The 21,700-nt window shown below is 42.6% G+C and overlaps 1 protein-coding gene across 11 annotated transcripts in view; it reads left to right on the top strand.

Moving 5' to 3' along the window:
- The first annotated feature begins 309 nt into the window (after positions 1–309).
- CYRIA (CYFIP related Rac1 interactor A) overlaps positions 310–21,700 on the top strand; it is a 62,040-nt gene continuing 40,649 nt past the window's right edge. For 4 of the 11 annotated variants that reach the window (XM_063330513.1, XM_063330506.1, XM_063330509.1 and 1 more), the window contains exons 1-3: positions 310–485; positions 18,482–18,532; positions 20,369–20,437. The gene's annotated coding sequence lies outside the window, so the exon portion shown is untranslated. The remainder of the gene's footprint in view (positions 486–18,481; positions 18,533–20,368; positions 20,438–21,700) is intronic. The other 7 variants (XM_063330514.1, XM_063330508.1, XM_063330510.1 and 4 more) reach the window with 3 other exon arrangements.

Genomic DNA, 21,700 nt, shown 5'->3' with positions numbered 1-21,700 from the left:
CAGCTGGGAGGAGAAGGGATGGGATCTCTGCGAAACGGGAGGGATTTGGGTCAGGGCCGATGTCCCCGGGCGGGGGTGACAGCGGCACCTCTCCCTGCCCTTATTTCTAAAGCGGACACCCCGCACCCCCCACATGCCGGGCTGGGGCAGCCTGAGGGCCACCCCCCTCCCCGTCCCCCCTGCTCGCATCCGCGCCTCCCCTTCCCCCTCCGCCACCGTCCCCTCAACCCCCTCCCGCCCCCGGGAGCGGCCCTGGCCCCCCCCGTCCCGCTCCTCAGCCCGCGGCGGAGGGGAGGCGGGTCCGAGGGAGCCGCGCCCGCCCGGGGACGGCCGCCGGCGGGAGCCGCACGCAGCCACCGCGGGGCGGGCCTGCGAGCGTCGCGCTGGGCCGGGTTGGGCCGCGCCGCGCTGCGCCGCCGGCTGTCGCTGAGGCGCGGGGGATGGACGAGGGTCCCTGCAGCGGCGAGCGGCGACGGGCGGCTCAGGTAACCGGGGCGAGGGATGCACAGCGGGGCCGGGGGCTGCGCAGGGGGCGGGCGCGCTGAGACGCTTCTTCCCGCACCAACCCCGCCGGCAGCCGGGCGGGGACGGGGCTTTCCCCTCCCGGAGGGCTCCCCTGCTATGTCTGCCGAGCCCCTCGCTGCCGCCTTTGTGGCCGCTCCTCGGCGCAGGGTGAGCCCTGTCCCCCAGCTGCCCCTGCCCCTCGCACCGCCGCCGCGGCGGTGGGCTGGCGGTGGCCGGGGGACACACGCCGGGGGACACCGCCAACTGTTGCCGACCCCAGGCCGTTTCCAGCTGCGGGGCGGCGGGCGCCGGGAGGGCTCGCGTCGCCTATGCTACCGGCTGCGCTTGGAAAAGCGTGGGCTGCGGTGCGAGCCCCCGCGGAGCCGTGGGGGAGCCGGGGGAGCCGCCGCCCCCGGGCGCAGGCCCTGCAGGCTGGAAGTCTGCGGGGTTTGGTTGCCGGCCGGTGGGTACCGGAGCCGCCGAGGGGGAGGGCAGCTGGGGTTCGGCGGGTGTCTGCGCCTGCCCGCCCCCCCCCCCTCCGGGAGAGCCTGGCTTCGCTCTGGGAGTCAGTCAGACAACAGGTCGTAGCGCCTTAGTGGAGTCAGTGCGGGGGTGGAGGCGGGGGTGAGAGGGGGGATTAAAGCTCACAACTTTGGTTATAGCCAAAACTTTGTGTTCCAGCCGCTGCGGGATGCAGGGTGCTCCAAGCGGGGTGTTTCCAGAGGGATGCACCTCGGCGTGAGGTGAAAAACGCGATCTGTAATACCACATCCATCTCGTTGTTTGAATCTCTCTGCCTGCGCCGCGTTGAGATGCGTTACAGTGAACAGATACCACCATCCCCTCCCCCCCGCATCTATTCTTCCTAGTATTACTTTTTTCTCCAATTTAATTTCAAGACCGGTTCGCTTTAATTGTATTTATCTGGGTTTTGTTATGCTATGGTCTTGCTAATACATGACGCCACCGTGTAAAATCGAATGCTGCATAATTCACTGGCAACACAGCAAGACTCTTAACCTGGCGTGCTTTCGGTGGTGGTGCTAATAACTTGCCGAGGGTGGTGATGTGGGTTCGTTTCCAGCCTGTTCCTGGTCGTCTCTGGTTGCCATTCAGACAATTTTTGCGCTCTGGTTTTATTTACCAGCTCCTAAAGGCAGTTTGTGTGTGTATGGGGAAAGGGTAAGTTAAAGGGGACAGGGATGTTTTTGCTTTGCTTCTGCTGTTCTTACCGTCTGCAAGGTCAGAAAAACCATAATACGGCTTTGGCTGTGAACTCTTAGGTGGGGAGACTGGGAATGAAATGCAGTCGTGACATGAGGTTTCTTTGTGGGCAAAGAATTTCACATGCTCAGCACTGCTCTGCAAAAATACCCCAACTCATATTACATGGGGAAGAACCGAGCTGATACTTCCCTTTTCTCTGTTATGCTAACTTTTATGTTTTTACAATATGTAAGGAAGACTTAGACATCAACAATGTACTACTTTTTTTTTTTTTTTAAGGAATAAACTTTGTAATTTCTCGCATTTGATTCTCCTTTCTACTCTCCTGTAATAGCCCTACCCCCCATCTCACCAGGCCCGAATTAAAAACTCGTGATAAAGCCCCGTTACACGTGAATTTAGCTTTCCTAGGGCAGGCTTTTAAAAAGTGTTTAAATGAAATGAAATGACAGATTATGGGAATAGTGTGAAGAGTTTGACTTAAATTAATGAAAAACATTAAGTAGCAACCAAGAATAAAATTCTTCAGCTTCAATTTGAACCACTGTAGCATAGTCTATCTGATCTTTAAGGCTTCACTTGAAACTATGGTACGTATAGGAGAGGTTCTCTGGTTATTTATATGGTTTCTTAATGCCTGACCAATATTTTATTATATCCTGTGCTATAGTTTCTCCACTACCCTCCTGTGCTGTTTTTGCAGTGATGCTTCCTTTTTTTTATCCGTGAACCTCTGTTCTTTATTAAAAACAGAAAATAAACAAACCACAAGTGATTGAAAAGACAATGTACGCCAGTAATTAGAATAAAAAATGCTTGGTTAATTTACAAGGGAAAAATGGTGATCATCTTGGGTACTACTGCATAGTTACTGTCAGCAGATGTCATTTCACCATAATAGTGAGTCTATTAGTGAATTTTACAGTGCTGGGAAGATAATTCATTGTTAGTGTGCTTAGCTTGTCTTCATGACATCATTTTTTGACACTGTTTTGTCAGGCTGAAATATCTTGTCCTCAGCAGTATGGTAGTCTCACAAAGACATTGAGGATTTGCATGTGCAGTATGTTGCAGATGTCCACATCTTCTGTGTTGTACAAAATGAGAGCTTAAAATGTGTGTCAAAAATACTAGATGTTTTTTTAGATGAATAACAATTCCCATACTTTAACAGAAATAGTATTTTATAGGTGTATAGATACTATAAATAAGACCTCTTTAATTGATCATATTTATATGTATTTCCAAATACCCTTTTAATTAGAGTTTTTGGAGAAACTGTAAAAGAGTTTTGTAGAATCACTGGCAGCCTTTACCACTAGGTGCATAACGCATGCAGTAGCACACGAACTTGTTCATGCAGTTCACATATGATACAAACCAGAAAAATATTATTCTATATTCAAAACCTGTATGCAATCCAGACATCATTAGGTCTCCTCTTAAATCCCTGGAGACGAACTGAGCATGTCAATGTGACCTATAACATCAGTGGACAGGGGAATATGCATACTAATAATATATGTTGATTTGAAGGAGCCAAAACCTCTTCGTGTTTCCTCCGTACTGAATTCAGTATGTATTTGGATCCGTTTCAGTATTATCAATCATTCTTTTAGCAGTGCTTTCTACTCACGTTATCTAGGAATGCAAAACAGTAACATTAAATCAGAGAAAACAGTTTGAGAGGCATGAATTAAAATATGTAATATATGGGGCAGCTTGAGAGTTGCAAAAAACGCAGCCATGAATTTGAATTTTGTTGTTTAAATTAAAATTGTAATAGAAGCTGCTATGCACTCATGTGTGAATGATGATGAGAGGGATGTGAATGATGCAAGATGCACAGGTCCTAATTCTTGTGAAGTACTGAGTTTACCATTCTCCTGCTTTCACAGAATTCCAATTCACACTACCAAATAAAATGAAAAACTTCTGTTATTTTCTGTCTTTATGTACTGCTTGATACAAGTTCTTCATTTAAACTGGTAGCAGTAGTTGCTTCTACAGGAAAAATAACAGTAATAGATACAGGACAAATACCTTTTAGGACAGATATGACCTGGTGCAGCACTGACACACAGGAGCATGAAAGAATTTTATTTATTATTGTGGATTTGAAATGTTTAGAAATAATCTCATGGTTGGCATCTTCATGTTTACATTAAGTTAAATATCAGTCAGTTTTACCTTAGTTCAGGAATGGCTAATTTCACATGCTAATGGCTGAAATACTGTTGTCTAATTTATGAACTTATCAGTAGACTACGTAACCAGTGCTCTATGGCGCTTTTTTGGGCATTTTATCCTTTTTTTTCCTCCTGTCTCTGATAATACTTGGGTAGGGCTGTTCGTAGCAGCAATGTACAGGTTGAGTTTTAACATCATGGTTTGGATGAATGGCAGTGCAGAAGGTGAAGATACTGCGTAAGTCTGAAGGCATATTTTTGAGTAAACCTGTGTAAGGAATTTGTGAGGTTTGTAAAATATGAAGAGTTCATCGTGAAGGTTCCAGCAGCAGTGCAACTTGTGCCTTATCACAAGCGATGGTCTGGTCTGGTTGAACTCTGAAGTTAATAAATGTCATTCATGAAGGTATCATGCTCAGACCTGTTGAAGAGCATCCATATGGCGTGGGACTGGTCATGTCTAGAATATACTGGAGCATACTGGGAGCTTGAGTTTGGTCCCCTGGTTATGTTGAGCTCTGGGTGACAGTCATGTCTGGGCATTGGAGTTTGCACAATTTAATAACACTGTGGAGGTGCTTTGGTGTTTTTAAGGGCATGTGTAGACTTACAGTGATGTTTTAGATAACAGCCGTTCTGTACTCTCCTGTAGCCCCTTATAGGTTTAATTTAAGTAGTTGTTAGAAGCTTTTTTAATATATAATTTATGGGATTTGGGGGGGAGAAATCCTCTTCCTTGTTGTAGTACAGCCTGAATTCATGAATTATTTCAGTGGCCTATTTTAGAATTAGATGCCTCAAAGCCAAGGTTGATGGTCTTAAAACTCACGTCTGAAAGCACACCGTTGTCTGTATCTTCTTACTGTGAAGAAAATCAGATGCACAGAGCTTCATTTTTGCAGCCATCTAGAGCTGTTACCACCGTGACTGTTCTGGAGAGTGGCATCTCTCTCCTGCCTAACTGCCTTTGGCATCCTGTGATGGGAATGTTCCCCCAGGATTTGAAAAGCTTGTTTTGCTAAGAAATAAGTAAGTGTAAGCTATTTTCTCAAACTCGAGGAAGAAGTGTTTGCAATGATGTTTATCTCTCCCTCTTCTCCTTACATTCAGTGGCGCATTAGTTCTGTCCCTTACCCATGAAGTGTGAAGCTTGATTCTCTGGGCCCTTTTCAGTTTAAAGCTGCCCTTCGTTTCACCTGCAACTGTGTTACTTCAGAGGAAAAAAAAAAAAAAAAAGAATTAATTAGACCAGAGGGAGAGTGACTTCTGCCCTGTGATCAAGGCATTCAGCTGAGGTGAGGGAAATCTTGTTTGTATGGGTGTTGCCTTCCTTCATCCAGTAAATATTTTTCCATTTCGTAGTTTCAGCAGGAATACTCTAGGGTAGTCAGTGGGTTAGGGCACTACCCTGGCATGCGGAGATGTGGTTGTGAACCTGCCTCTTCGCTTGGGAAGAGCCTCCTGCCCACTTTTACATCCTCTGTGGTTGCTTTCCTGATGCTCTTAAATTGCTGCATGGTGCTTGGGGGCATGCTCCTGCCGTCTCATCCGAAACTGCAAAATTGCATGACTCCTTTCCTCATCAGCTTGTGAAAGGGATGACTTTGTATCTTGCTCCCAGGGAGGCCTGAAGGTTTTACAGCTCTTCTTAATAACGTAGGTACCTCTTGAGCTTCCAGCATAGGTGATGTTTAAGGTACAGCCTTCACAACTTTGTTTCCTATTAGGTTAGATGGCTTCCTGCTTACTATCCAAGTTATATTTAATTTCCATTATATACCCAAATTTATCATTGCCAGATTCAAAATTCTCTTGTGAGTCCATTTTGTGCTTCTAGTCTCGTATGGACTAATAAATCTAAGAAAAGTGTAGGTCTCTGGGGGTTGAAGGTCAGAATTTGGCAAGACTGAGGTTTCCTTCAGAGAGGAAAGTTTTTATTTTGGGGTTAGAACACAATTTGAGCCTGGTCTGATTCAGTTGTCCAGCATAGGTATCTCATCCTTGCTGAGATGGTTTACAACATCCACTGCATCTGCGCTTGGGTAGCGGATGCAGGATGGCCGGGAGACCCATGTCCTGCTTGGAGTAGCACCTACTGGGAAGACGGGATATTTTAAGACATTTTAAGTACTATTTGCCTCTCTGCAACTGAACTGAGCCCAGTGGTGTCCCAAGACTATTGTTGCCTAGGCTGAATGTGGTTAGACTGAGAAACATGAGGAAGGGGTTGTTTTCTTGCTTTTCAAAGGCATTTCAAAGAAAACCTACTTTCTCTTCTGTTTTCATTATTGCCAGTGTATTTGGTGCCTAGCCTGACCATTATGATTTTCATTTTGCAGCCGCCCCAGATTAAGTCTGGGAGGTTAGCTTGAGTTAATGGCTTTCTGGGAAAGGAGGGGAGGAAGTTCGTCTTCTGGTTTCTCTCATGCATATTAATAGCAGCGTGGAGCTGTGGGGCAAAAATTCATTACTGTCGGTTGTTAGCTGGTAGGGAAATGCTGAGTGATGGTGCCGCTTAAGGAGCTGAATTGGTTTTGGAGAAGAAGGAAAATTCTCTCTGGTAACTGATCCATATGATCCCGTCTCCAGTAAATTGATTCCAGAATTGTGTTTAATGAGAGATGCCTCCATGAGAGATGCGCAGTGGTATTTATCTGGTACAGATGATTTGCTGGCCCTAATATTTTGGAGGAGGTTCATTTAATGCTGTGGAAAATGGAGGAGGAAAGGAATGGTGAGGGGAAAATGTTATAATATTATTCCTCAGATTTGTTCAAACTTGCTTAGAATTTTAGAAGGCTAGATTGTTAAATTTGTTATGTTTTATTTCCAGGAACAGTCTAATTTTGTCTCAGTTATGCTTTCTTCCGCCCCCATATGCATGGTCTGACTCCGTGTCCTGTTGCTTTGTAATTGCACAGTGTTTTGCTTCAAGGACTGTTGGTGACTCTTTCAGATAAAGATTTCATGACGGACATGGGCATCTTTAGAAGCTTCTGGAGATAAGTCTGTAATCATCTCCCTAATAATTGATGGCAGCAGAGGAGATGGGAGCTGATGTTTCTGTAACCGTTTTCCCTATGTTTTTGTTATTAAAGCGTAAATGCGCTGTAGGACTGGAACACTTCCCTCGCCCTCTCACAAGGCTGTGCTGCGGCAGAGCTCTGTAATTCCAATTACCGCGGGGACGGTTTGCCATTCCAAATGAGATCATGATGGGGATGCTGGAAAATGAGCCTCTCTCAAAATGTGTTTCATGCTCTGAATACTTGAGAGATTTTGTTAGAGTGCGATACTTAGGCCTACAGGGTTTTAATTAGAGAAGGTGTTAAAAAAAATAATCTACTTACTGTTTTGTATCAGTATCTCTTGTATTCAAGAGGAAAATAGAAAATATTTCCTGATCTTGAAGTATTTTGGGAATATGTTGCCTGTAGAACTGCAGGCAGATTTCTGCAACTAGATAATCTTACTACTTTATTTTTTTCCCAAAAGACAAGGAGAGAGCACACATATTAGAGGCCAAAGAAGTACACATAAACTGCTTGTCCATTTTCATACTGTGAGACAAAAAAATGATTGGGGTCTGACCACTTACGCCTTTGTTTTACTGAGGTTTGGATTCATTATAGCACAGACAGTATCATGTTGTCCTTTACTGAACTAAAAGTAAATCAGCCAAAAAAAAAAATCCCCTTTTGTTCTGCTGCTGAGGAACACTGTGGGCTGCCAAATCCTGGCAGTCTGAGTCACCACAATCGTAATAAAGTGTTTGTACTTTTGCGGTTGCTGTTATTCAGTGTCTTCTAATTTATTCATAAGGCGAAGGGACACCTACAGGTTAAAATACTACTTTTTAAAGAAATATTCCATGTTTATACTGAAATAATATTTTGTCAAAAGAGAATTAAATACACACTGGTTACACTTTACCGTTTGTTCCTTGGAAGCTTTAATCTTTAACAATAACAAATGCATATATTTGACAAATTCCATTTTCTGTGTAAGAGCATGATGGGATTATTTTAAGCTCCTTACTGAACTCTGCTGTTTTGGCCATCTGATCTGACCTGATAATGATCTGATAACCAGGGAGACTGTTTCCTTCCTTTTAAAAAAAAAAAAAAAAAAAAAAAGTTTTTAAGGACAGAGACTCTGACCCTGGAAATGCTTCTCTGTGTTTTATCTTTGATCCGTGGGCTGTGACCCAGCCAGCATAACTTGTGGAACTGAATTTGGTTGTTTTCAGGATCGCTCCCAAACAAAGCAGGCAAATACCAAGCTGCGATATCCGAATAAAACTCCGAATGGCTGCACGTGAAGCTGAGGGAAGGCAAGGTGGTTCTGAATCAACGACGGGTACCTGTAAGGCTGAGACATAGGCTCCCCAACTCCAGAGAAGATGGGTGCAGGTGCCCATCTCTACGCTGAGGGGGTCTGGCTGACAGGCCCTGTCGCCCGTGCTTGGGCAGGAGATGGGAGTTCTTACAGATTCTTGATCCCATCACCTGTATGTGGAGAGGAAATGGGTTTCCATAGAATTTCTCAATTCTGTAGCTGTTTATGGGTAGGAGTCCTCATGATTTAGGTATTTAACTCTAATATCGATTATTGAGGCAGAAACAATGATTTCTTTCTTTCTATTGATAAAAGAACAACGAGGCTTTTATTATTGTATTATTTTTTTTTGCCTGATACATAGGGAATTCTGGATGTCATTTACATTTCCCCAGCATTGAGCTAATGAAATTTCCACAGTTCTCTTAAAAAAAAAAAAAAAAAAAAAAAAGCCAAATTTGCTAAGTCAGATCATTAGTAACTTTCTCTGACTCCGTCTTGTACAGCTGCTGAGCGAAGGAAGGTGGACCGAGCCGGGTGTGGGGGTGGTGGGCACCAGGGCGGTGTGGGACATGTATGGAAATAACATGTGGCAGAAAGTACTGTAATTTTAATCGCTGCTGTGAGTCATACCATCGCTACAGCTGTTTCCCAAAGAAGAGGTTTGCATGCTACTGGCAGGACATTCACACAAAGAAAGGAGATGGTAGATAAGCAAATGCAAATATGTTACATGCCCTCTGTCCTTTAGTTTTGAATACATTCTCTAGTGACGAGTTCAGCGTGAAACACTCGGTGACATGTAATTATATATGCATTAAGTAAATGGCAGTTGATTCATGGTATGCCTCTCTCGGGGTATGTATTCTTAATGTGCTGAGGTAGGGCCGGGTGAGTGGCAGTAGAGCTCTGAGCTTCTCGATTCATGTGGCAATGCAGTCTTACTCGGCCTGCTGACTTCCTTTCTCCTTTTTTTACCCATAAAAGGAGAAAAGCGCTGCCATATGACTCGCTTTAGAGAGAATCACAAGGCGAGGGTTGGGGGGAGGTTATTCAGGTAGCTGTGTGTCTCTTACATGGTACGAGACATTCTGCTTTCTGTGTTTAATGGGATTTTACTAGCAGAGTATGGGGTAGTAGTTCCTTCAACTGACATTGAAGTAAAACATTTCATTCTTCTAATAACTTCTTTCTTTTTTTTCTGTATGGATGAGAGATTCTGAAGGGAAGTTGGCTCTAAATGATTTCGTAAAGAAGATAAAAATCCCAGTTGTCGGGGATTAGGCTGTCCGCCAAACCTGCAGACACTTTCCTGTTGGTGGTTAAAGAATGACTGTGTGTGGTATTCTCCCACCTTGTGCCAGTGACTGTAGGTAGGCATACCTAAGTTTATTGCTTAATTTTGCACTGTTAAAAAGTTTCATCTCCAGTTTTCCAGAAGACAGGCTGTTCAGGCGATCCTCTGATGGCTTACGCAGAAATCAAATCTGGCCATCTTGGTGCTGTTCCATGTCTGGAGAAGTCCTTGAGCCCACTTGCTCTGCAGTCTTACAGTGACTTTCAGTGTACAGTAAAGGAAGAGTTGCCTGACTTCCTTTGGCATATTCTGACAAAAAGCATAGCCTTCCCACTGATGAGGGTCACACTTTCTCCACAGAGTGAAGGCAATTAACAGCTCTAAATAAGTTCCACCCAGCTTCTGCCGTGAATTACTAGGAGGTGTTTGATGGGCTCGTGATTAAGCATCGGAATGTGCAGGATGATCTTGAACTGTCAGCTTCAGCCATGCTGCCTGCTGATGTCCTCCATATGTGTTCAAAGCCATCTCTGAGTCAATAATTCATAGTATTGATCAGCTTGGCTTTAGTCAGCCTTGTACGCTCCCTTTGCTTACTGATGCTGTGGAACAGTTTGACTTGGGGGCATGTAGTCAGCTGTCTCTCTTCTTGCTCAGTCCAGCACAAGTCGTTTTAGAAATCACAGCAGACTGGATCTACCTGTAGAAACCAGACTTTTTTCTTTGACAACTGTGAAAAGCGTAGATCTTTGACCCAAACAATCACTCTCTTGTGAAAAGAAGCATTTTGTCAAGTAGTCCAGAGGGAGCTGGAGAAAATTAAGATCTTCATAACGAGCAGTCATTTCCCAGCATCATCCTTCTCTAGTGTCACCGTGGCTATCCAGGGAACAGAGCAAAAGGACCATACTAATTCTGGACCTAAAATCACATTTTCTTTTTCTTTCGAGCTGCTTTATTATTTTTTTTTCCACATCAGGAATAGGATGCCAGCCAAGATCTGTGAGAAGCAGATGTCTGTCTCATGCCAGCAGAGTTATCATCACTGGGATTTAATACATTTGTTACTTCACTTGTGTGGGAGGGTTTTTGTTGTGTTGTAGGTTTTTGGTTGTTTTTCTTGGAAGAGCTGATAGTGAGTTTTCTGTCTAATTGGAGTGATGGTCTTTAGTCGAGTGTTGATGTCACTGCTGGGGTAGATGTGTCATCTTATCATCTTTTTGAAAGACAGAAATTGTACCTGTAGTTCAAGGCACGATGATTAAAGTATTCCCTAGTAAATCAGGGTGTGGGAGTTCGTCATCTGTAACTATTATGTTGGAGCAGATGGCTATTAGGTGGACTATTAGGTGGACTCACTGGACCAGATTGGCAGCCAATAGTCAACAGTTATAAATGGTTCATCAGGGTTTTACAGAATAATATGCAGTTTTGTCAGTACTGTGGTGGATTGACGCTGGGTGGATGCCAGGTGGCCACCAAGACGCTCTGTCACTCCTGTCCTCAGCTGGGCAGGGGAGAGAAAACATAATGAAAGGCTCGTGGGTCGAGATAAGGACGGAGAGATCGTTCAGCAATTATTGTCATGGGCAAAGCAGGCTTGACTTGGGGAAATGAATTTATTGCCAATCAAATAAAAGTAGGATAATGAGAAATAGGAAAAAACCTTAAACCACCTTCCCCTACCACTCCCTTCTTCCCAGGTTCAACTTCGCTCCTGATTTTCTCTCCCTCCTCCCCCAGAGCAGTGCAGGGGGACGGGGAATGGGGGTTGTGGTCAGTTCATCACACATTGTCTCTGCTGCTCCTTCCTCCTCAGGAGGAGGACTCCTCACACTCCTCCCCTGTTCCATCATGGGGTCCCTCCCATGGGAGACACTCCTCCTCCACCAACTTCTCCAACATGGGTCCTTCCCGTGGGCTGCAGTTCTTCATGAACTGCTCCAGCATAGGCCCTTTCCACGGGGTGCGCAGTCCTTCAGGAACAGACTGCTCCAGCGTGGATCCCCCACGGGGTCACAAGTCCTGCCAGCAAACCTGCTCCAGCATGGGCTCCTCTCTCCATGGGTCCACAGGTCCTGTCAGGAGCCTGCTCCAGTGTGGGCTCTCCACGGGGTCACAGCCTCCTTCAGGCATCCACCTGTTCCAGCGTGGGGTCCTCCATGGGCTGCAGGGGGACAGCCTGCCTCACTGTGTTCTTCACCGTGGGCTGCTGGGGAATCTCTGCTCCGGCGCCTCGAGCACCTCCTCCCCCTCCTTCTTCACTGACCTTGCTGTCTGCAGAGTTGTTGCTCTCACATATTCTCACTCCTCTTTCCCAGCTGCTGTTCTGCAGGGTTATTTTTCCCTTCTTAACTATGTTATCCCAGAGGCACTACCACCGTGGCTGATGGGCTCAGCCTTGGCCAGCGGTGGGTCCGTCTTGGAGCTGGCTGCATTGGCTCTATCGGACATGGGGGAAGCTTCTGGCAGCTTCTCACAGAATCCAGCCCGGTAGCCCCCCTGCTACAAAAACCTTGCCACACAAACTCAATACTCAATACCATTACATTTTTAAGACTACTTCAAGGTAAGCAGAGTTGGGAATGGAGAAGCACGTTAGTGAGATGATCCGTAGGTAAGCAGTTGTGAAAGGGGTGGATGTTTTTGTAATGTCAGTGTAATTTTTCAGTACCCTGTGACACCACATAATCAATTATATCTATACGAAGTTTTAAACACAGTGATTCTTGCTAAGTGTAATATTTACATTCAAATTTGCACCAGGGTAGTTGTGTTTTCCTTTGGAGAAAATTTATATCCCTTTGTTGTGTTTACAAAGATTTGTTGCTTGTGTTTCTTTTTGTGCAAAATAAGGGTAAATGTTTTTGATTTGGATTTGCATGAAATGTTTTGAAGTAAGTAATTTGGGATTTCTGACTTAGAAGAAAGAAACAAATTTGTGAAGACATATGTAAGTTTCTGAATTAATTAAAACCCCACAGATTTCTTCCCAAAACGCTAATCTTGTAAAGTGAATTTCTTCCTTGCTCGCCACCCCGATGTGGGTAAAGTTTGAAGGAGCAGAGTCTCGGCTGCTGTGCATTGGGATGCTGTCAGTAGAGCTATGCCCGCTTTATACCAACGGACAGCCATGACCAATGTTCTACTGGCAGCAGTCCAGCCTTGCTGGAATTAAGAAGTCAGATGCTCACCTTCAGTCTGTCTGAACACATTAAAAAAACCTCCTAAACCTATAGAGTGCAGATTTTCACGTGTGCTGTATATAATACATGTAGAAACAGAAAGGCTTAACTCTTACATGGTTATTTGGTTCGTGATTTTAAAGCAACAACCACCTAGGTGAGGATGTGATATTAAAGCCAGAAGCTATAACGCCTGGAAAAGGTGACCTGTTAATTCTGAAATGCATTGGCTACTTGTGGAATTAACTTCTAAAAATGACGTTCTCCAGAAGCAACTGGGTACTATAATCGTGATGCGTGTTCATAGTAGGAACTAAATAAGGAATGGATATGGCATGCGACTGTACTGTTACATTTTTAGTGCTGTTCGTGACACAGTTTTGTCCTGTGCCAACTAACGCTCTCCCAGATAATGCCCAAGCATAGTTCTGGTGTTAGGAGAGGCGGTGGACCATTTCCAAAAGGCTGTTTGGATCTGGCCAGGCTTTTTTGGAGGGTTTTAGTTGTACAGCCACGAGCTGTACCATGCTCGCTGGTTCCAAGCCCAGAGCATGGCTATGTGCCCTGGTCTGTTTTATTTTCTGACATATATATGGCCAGGGATCCTGCTTTCCAGGAAGCTGAGAATCCCAGAAGCTGGGATTCAGCAAGTTCTTTAGGAAAGCAATGGTAGTACAGTCTTTGCGTGCTTAGAAGGATAGGGGAAAAAAAAATAATCTATCAAACCTGAAAATGAGAAGCTGTGTCTGGAAGAGTAATCCAGAGTAATTTAAAATCATAGAATAATTGAGTTTCATATTGTTTTTATAAGAAAAGCCCCAGGAAATACACAGGTGTAATTAGCCATTTTGAAAGTGCTATTTTATTTTTTTTTTTAATCTATTTATGAAGAATTATGGCCTGGCATTTTAAATCAAAATGAATAAATTAAATATAAGCAGATGGCATCTGCAGTGTCCTCAACCAGAGAATATATATCCTGGCAGTATTGTAAAATTTATCCCTGTCCTAAGCTTTGCCTTCTGTTAACTACAGGAGCAGTAGCAACCTGCTAGCCCAAACCTGAGTTGGCATGATATTTGTTTTCCCTGGGAATCCCTGTCTCAAGCAGTTGTTTCAGCCTTTTTCTAATTGTCCGATTGCCTTCTGTCAAGGAGCTGCAAGTCTAACTTTACATTTCGCAAAAACTGTAGGGCCTGGGGATTTTTTTTGTGGTTTGTTTTTTGTTGTTTGTTTTGGGGGTTTTTTAGGTTTTGGGGGTTTTTTGGTGTTTTTTTTGTTTTTGTTTTTTTTTTTTAAGTAGTGTTAAAGCTATTAGCATCCTAATCACTTAACAGAGTCTGGTCCAGCAGACAACTTAACGGGTTGACACTGGTCCGTGGAGCGCTTCCATCTGTCTGGCAGCCTCTCCTCTATGGCAGATGAGGGATCGCTGTGGGGACAATGTAGGCTGCCTGCTGACCTGGCCCCCGGATCCCTCCACCTGACAGCGGTCCAGCGGTCAGGAAACCGAGCTCCTGGTCCCCACACGGACGGTGATGGGCCAAGTGCCATTCCTGGGCTGGGAATTCCTGGCGCGATTTGTGGTTTGAGGGTTGCGTGGGGAGAGGATCGAAGCTCAGGTCAGGATGCTCTAAGGATGAACTGCCCTGAATTACCTGTGTTACCATCAACATCTCTTACATCTTTCTGCATAGTATTTAAATAGTACCAGCTTGGTAGTAGAAGCTTTAATGAGCCTGTGCTTTTTCAGGATATACATTGATAGGGGTGTTCTGCTGCGTCTCAGGTTTTTTTTTTTTTTTTTCTGTATCTTAAATCAAAATACAGATCTGTAACTTCATTTTGGGACATATGCTTTGTGCTTTTTGATTAAAGGACTTCTAAAACATGAAATAATATTACAGTTGCATAGTTAAGATTCAGTCTGGCCTCTGACACACACTTCACTTTATTTAGCTCCTGTTTCACCTGTGAACTGCAACATCATGTAGCCCATTCTGTAATGCAACTTCACTTAACTCTTTATTTGCAAGCAGAATTAATTTAGCATCTTTGCTCTCGATGCTTTGTTGAATACTGATCATACAGCCTTAATTATTTCTTACACAGCAGGAAACTTTCAAAGTAGCAGCTGTGTTTTGCCTTAAGTCAAATTGGTTGTGGACTAAGTCTGCTGAAATCCCTGAGTGGATAATAAGCTTTACTCCCAGCAGGTCCCCCAGACTGCTACGCTGAGGGTACTGAGCTGACTTCTGCGTTTCCTTGTATAAATGCATTTTAACTAGGGATAAATCGACTTACTGGGTGTTGTCAAAACAATAAAAGAGAATTTTCTCGTCTGCATTAATACGTGACGGTTTGCCTCCTTGTTGACATCCTTCCCTTAAAGCAGCATTAAGGTTTTTGCTAAGGTTTCCACAGTGTCTTATTTGTTTCTGTCCAGTTTTATCATGCTGGTCTTTAAGAAGTGATCACTTTCCTTTCTTCCTGACTCATGAATTCTCCGGAGAAGAAGAGCAGTTGCTTATAAACATGTTTCTTCACCCCGTGTTTAGGTCAGAGTGTTGAAAGGGGTATCTTGGTATTTAGTTATTTTATAAACGTGTTAAAGTGTTGTCCCTCTTGATTCCCCCCAGCTTTCCTATGGAAGACTCTGATACCAATCTTGGACTGTTTTTCTCCACTTTTAAAGAAATACCCTGTTTTAACGACCCAAACCTGGAAATTTGAAGCTCTTCCAGTCAGAGTAGTTCGTCCTCTTTTCTCTCCCATGGCACTTGCTTTCCTACTTAGCGTTTCTCTCAGTCCAAATGCCTTCCCTCAACGAACTTGCTTTACAGCCCGTTCCACGCAGTTATTGCTTACTGAGTAAGAATTGCTTCCTGGCATCTATTTGTAGTCCTTTTTTAATGCCTGTTTCATACTCCTGTGTCATATTAGCTTTACAAATTGGACCGACAGAATTTTTACGTCCCATCTGAGATTGTTTTTGGTTTGATTCTGGTTTAGACTGAAAGAAATTTGGGTATCTGGGATAAATTTTAAAAAAGGTTAAAAAGCAGATTTCCAGAATGTAATGTGTATTTTGTTAAAAATCTAATTCAGTGATGGCTACTACTTAAGTTGTGCTTAGGACAGCTATTCCATATAAGTTGCAAACTTTTTGTAATTTCATGAGTCAGGTGGCCCGGAGATACTCCTTTATAGTTGCTGGTTTTTTGTTTCCAAAATTCAGTTTTTCTATGTAAAAATGTGTTTGGACTTCCAAAAGTAACTGTTATAGTCTACTTCCCAGCCACGGTCTGTAAGCTTTTTGTGAGTATATTTTGCACCTGTTATGTGAGATCTTACTGTTGCCAGCAGTGTTAATTTTCTCCACATAATGCAATTTATGTAACAGAACAAAGTGGTCTAACATAAAGATATGGAAATTATGAATGTAACTCAAGAAAATTCTCATTGACCTTTCTTTTGGTCTATGTTAGATCTCAAGATTTTTAATTAGTCTCACTAGGCTTATGTGCTCTGAACATACTTTTTTTTTTTTTTAAAGAAAACAATCCGATTGTCTGGTTTTGCAATATACAAATTCTAAAGTTTCTATAAAATATATTTTATCTTCTGTTCTTGCATGTATTTCACAACTTTTATGCTAGTTTGTTTCTTATAGCAATCTTTTATTTTTATTATGTAGAGTTTTAGCCTGGATTTTTTTTCTGTCCCACTTGCAATTGGTTTAAAGGTTTCCGTCAATTTTTTACCATAATTAAATTTGTAAGTCTTGTTCTATAATTAATTAATTTTCTTGAAAAAGACATTTCGGTTCAAATACTTCTGTAGAATTTGGTGGGATATGTCCTGTGCATTTGAAGGGGAAGCAGTAGTTGTTGTTCACTCTCAAATTATGATCTTTGTAGTCATATTTCCATTTAATACTTCTAGAAAGAAGCAGAAATTTAGTACCTTTTTCCCTTAGTAAGGTCCTTTTACTTCTGTTTTCATTCTTACGATAATGGGTCGTGAATTCAATTAAACTGTGTTGCCTGTGGCTTCCGTGACTAAAAATTTCTGATCTTTCCACATTGATGAACTCCTTCTGGAGTGGATCAAATAAATGGATCAAGTTGTGGCTCATATAAATACAGTTCTGCAGGTACCTACTTTGGTTTGAGATTTTTAATTGATTAATTAATTTAATTTAGGTGTTTAGCAGCAAATACTTTCCTCCTCTTTCTCAAACTGACTTAGGGCCTCTTTTCGTTTTGTGACATTCCTCCAGAGCCAGTTGATGTTGTGTCAGCATAGTCTGCGCTAGACTTGCCCTTTCAAAGCTAAATCCCAACTTTTTTATTTCTGACGATCATCTGAATTTCACCATTCTCTTCCTTTACCTGCATTGTTTCTGTTTCTGTTCTTCCCAGTCTCCTTTTCCCACCTGTAATCCTTTCTCATCGTTTTCATCCACTCTGTTCTGGCACCTTTGCATTATCTCATTCCTGGTACTAAATCTGCTTTCATTTGTATTCAACATGAATCGTGCTGCGTTCTTGCTTAACCACCCTTTCCAGTTAACCTTAATTACATGAAGTTTGGAAAATACCTAAATGCTTACTAGCTTGGGAGTTAATGTGGTCCAATAAGTAGGATACCCTTTTTGAAAATTTCTCACGGGTGCTCACTTAATTAGTCCTGGAGTTCCTGTGTCCTTTAGACTTGTCATTTTTATTGTTGTTGGGTCAAGAGGGAAGGGGTCATAGAATCATAGGATGGTTTGGGTTGGAAGGGACCTTAAAGATCACCTTGTTACAACCCCCCTGCCATGGGCAGGGACACCTCCCACTAGACCAGGCTGCTCAAAGCCCCATCCAGCCTGGCCTTGAACACCTCCAGGGATGGGGCATCCACAACCAATCTGGGCAACGTGTCCCAGTGCCTTACCACCCTAACAGTAAGGAATTTCTTCCCGATAGCTAAATCTCCCCTCCTTCAGTTTAAAACCATCACCCCTAGTCCTATCACTACCCTCCCTGATAAAGAGTCCCTCCCCATCTTTCCTGTAGCCCCCTTCGGGTATTGGAAGGCCACTATAATGCCTCCCCAGAGCCTTCTCTTCACCAGGCTGAACAACCCCAACTGTCTCAGCCTGTCCTCGTAGCAGCGGTGCTCCGGCCCTCTGATCATCTTCGTGGCCCTCCTCTGGACCCATTCCAAGAGGTCCATGTCGTGTTTTCATGTATCTTCGACCAGTAAACGCTATAGAAAACAAGGGTATCTAGAGCTGGGTTTTTCAACCCAGTGGGGCTGGAGGGTCAGAAGTTGTCTCTTGTTCTGCATCGCCACTCTGTAGGAAATGGGGGTTTTCTGGGTTCTGTGAGGTGCTTCCAGTCCTTTCCCTGTCCCAAGGTGTTCCTGCTCGGAATGTTCTTCAGTGCCTCCTTCACAGCTTCTTTCCCATGTAACCCGTATCACTCTCTGGAGTTAGTAAAGTGTCCTGAACATGGTAACAGTAGTTCGCTATCTTGATGCGCTTTACTATGGGATTAGTTGACCTTTTGCTCTGGGGTATAATGCATAGTGGAAGATACGTTGCAGCAGTAGTCATTGCTTTAAAAAAAAAAAAAAATTGGGGGGGAATGACTATGTTTTGAAGGTATTTAAGTAAGTTTTCTGATTTTTACTTAGTCATTAAAGCAGTTTTGTTAATAACAATTCTTTTAAACAAATTTTTAAATCCACAGGTTGCAGCCTCTGTATAAGTATCGGGAAGGCTCTGGATCATCTTCGTCAAGGTAGGAGTCGACTCTAGTACTTTCTGTCTGCACAGAGCAGCTGTCTAGCAGATTTGAACGTCATAAATGATAAACGAATACTCAGCCTCCCTTGAATGGCTTCCTGTTATGTAGTTTTATTGTTGCACCTAACCAACGCTTTCAAAATGCTATCTGGGTGTAATCTTCTCGCCTTGAGGCTTTTATTTGTTTGCTTTTCTTATTATAGAACAACAACTGAGAATTCTTTTTCCCATGTACTTTTTTCATTTACTCCACTGTTTATTTTGAATCATTTCACTGGTATTGTTCTGGTTTTTGTAAACCCTTGGGATAGAATTGGCCTAGGCAGAGAATGGGATTTGTTCTCATCCCTTTTGACGTCCTAATTCTGTAATATTTTTTTTTTTTAGGCATTCTACTGCCTCTTTTTTTTTTTTTTTTTTCCCCCCCAAATCTTGACCAGGTTCCCATCAAAGTCTCTGAAATGTAAGTTCTAAACACCCTCCGTTGCTACAGAACTGGAGAGAATTTGCAGCCAGCAGCAAAATAAAGCAATGCTGAAAATAGACTTTTTTCCCCTGGAGAAAGGGAGTTCCCTGACTTGACCAGCTACTAATTGGTACAAAGGTTTGTTTACACAGAGGAGCTATTCCTAATTAGTTCCCTATGTGGGTGCTCTACTTGAAAAATTAGTGTTACATTCTGTTTTAATTTAATCTGCTTTTATAATGAATAGTTACAATTTGCAATAAAGAACATATTTTTAGATGGAAAAAAAAAAAATCTGCACTGCACCACCCCCGAGTTTCAAAAGATAATTCCTCTTTAGGCAGCGATCAAGTACTCTAATTATTTTGAAATTAAATGAATAAAAATCCATCATTAGTTTAGAACCAGTTTTTAGTCATATCTTTATAAATATAGCTGCAGAAATACAATCATGTTTTTCAAAGCCAAAACTTAATTCAGCTAATTTATGACCTGATGACTTGACCTCTGTTTTTCCATAGTCATAAGGATAGTGAACGAGAATATTTGGGAAGAAGAGTGTTTGTGGAGTTATATTAGCATTGTTGAGGTTATGGTTGGAAAGGAAGTTCATTTCCAAGCTTTTCTGTGGCGGATTTCTTTTTCTGAAGTTGACTTCACCTTTGTTCTGGGAGCAAGCTTATGTTGCTACGAGTTCTTTTATTTAGAGAGTTGAAAATGTGACACAAGAGACAGACCTTAAGAATAACTGTCCCTAAAAATCCTTATGAAGGGCCTGGTCCCCTTGTTTCTCTCTCAGCTTTCCCCCCCAACACTTGCAGAATGAAATGATCACTTTTAAACATGTAAATTACATTCTTTATTTTGGTACTTTCAAAATATTGGAAAATTCATTTCTGAATTTTGATCTGCTTTAACCAGACCTCTTTCAATGTAAATATTGTTTTAAATAAATGTAGTCATTACAATAAATTGCTAATGTTTTGGATGTGGGTTTGCGTTTTCATTATTTCAGTACTGTTTCGTTTAATTTTTAATATAATGAATACCAGTACCAGTGAGCGTTATTTTCCTTTGGCTGTACCAGTCTTGGCAACAGCTCATTATGAAATCCAAATTAAATTTAATCTGTTCTGCAGAACTATATGGGATAAAAAAATCAGTTTAAGTACCTGATCATTTCAACCCGGCAGCATTTTTGAATGGCATTACTTTAAAAGGTTTTGGAAGTTCCAAATTTTACTCTTAAAAGAATAATTTCAGTTTTCCATGGATATAATCTGGATATTTCCTTTCAAAGTCAGAAAGTATCATCTGAAAATTGAGAGAGATCCCAAGTGTAATCTTGAATGTTTTTCATGACAGACAGACGTTGAATGTTTAGCATCACCTCTTTGGATTCTTGAATGTGAATTGGAACCACCCTATTTCGAGGTAAGACGTAACCAAGTGCTTGTGTTAAGTACCCTCTTTCTTTTATACGTGATTTGTGAGAAAGCTGAAGAATGCAATGTGCTGGACTTCACTTTGTACAGGGTGTTTATGTCTTTGTTGAATGCTATTTGAGATTTTAAGTAATAACAGTTCGGTTATTTTAAATTTTTTATTCCTTGAGAGAAGCCACACCAGCAACTCTGCATCGTCTGTCTATGGGATTTAGTTTTATGATGGAGTATGTAGTTGTTTGATTAGCTTGTTGCCATTCAAAGTGGTGGTACAGCTCCGTCTGCCCCTTCTCTTGCATCAACACCTATTCATCTGGGATGTGCTGGCTTGGGGAATTTGCTGCTGAAAATCTACAGGATTGCAAAGACTTCTTGGAGGATTAATTTTCTGTCAGCTTTGACCTCTGCATCAGTTCACTGTGGACTCAAACAAGTACTGGTGTCAACACAGGGAAACTGGTGCCAGTACTTGCAGCAACAAATTGTTGTATTGGATTTAAACATCTTGCTTCTCTCTGCTCCAAGGAAGCATTTGATACATGAGGAAGACTATCAGGGGGTTGTGAACAGCTGCAAACTTCAATACCTGAGGAGGAAGCAGAGGGTGATAGAGAAAAGCTAGAAGGTTTTGATCTGTAGATGTAATTACAAGAGTATTTATTATTGAAGATTACCTTCTTCCTCGTAGTGAAATACCGGAGGTCGTGCCAATTTGGCTACTTGTGTTTACCACATAGATTATAGGGAACAGATGGGAGATCTCAGTATCACACTTCACATGCGGCCAAGTTGTGATTGGCATTGCACCAGAGCTCCAAGGCTACAAGTCACAGACAGCGGTTCTGGTAGTTCTGACCCAAACACGCTCCTGCTTGTCAGCCCTTTCTGGGCTGCTGGGAAACATGAAGCAGACGTGACATTTGAACTGGGCGATTGTAGCATGTAACACTCAAAATCTGAAAGGGAATAGTATCTTACTATATTTATAAATAAATACTTGTTTATGGGAAGAAAGGCCATGCAAGATGGTAGCTTTCATCTGGCGGTTTCTCAGAGAGATGGAAGCCATTGAGTATGGAGAGGACTCTTTAAGCTAACCCTACGTTAGTAACGGTGAATGCTATCATTAATTTAGCTGCCACGAGAGGCGTCCAACAAGTTGTGCTGTGGGCAAATGACCACAAAAAACTTCATTTTTTTTTTTTCAGGTAGAAACAAGCCCAAGGTGGCAGCAGCCTTGCTGGCTTTCTAT

Source organism: Chroicocephalus ridibundus, chromosome 3, assembly GCF_963924245.1.
Source record: "Chroicocephalus ridibundus chromosome 3, bChrRid1.1, whole genome shotgun sequence".
Classification (NCBI taxonomy): Eukaryota; Metazoa; Chordata; class Aves; order Charadriiformes; family Laridae; genus Chroicocephalus; species Chroicocephalus ridibundus.
This window is presented reverse-complemented; position numbering and strand designations above follow the sequence as displayed.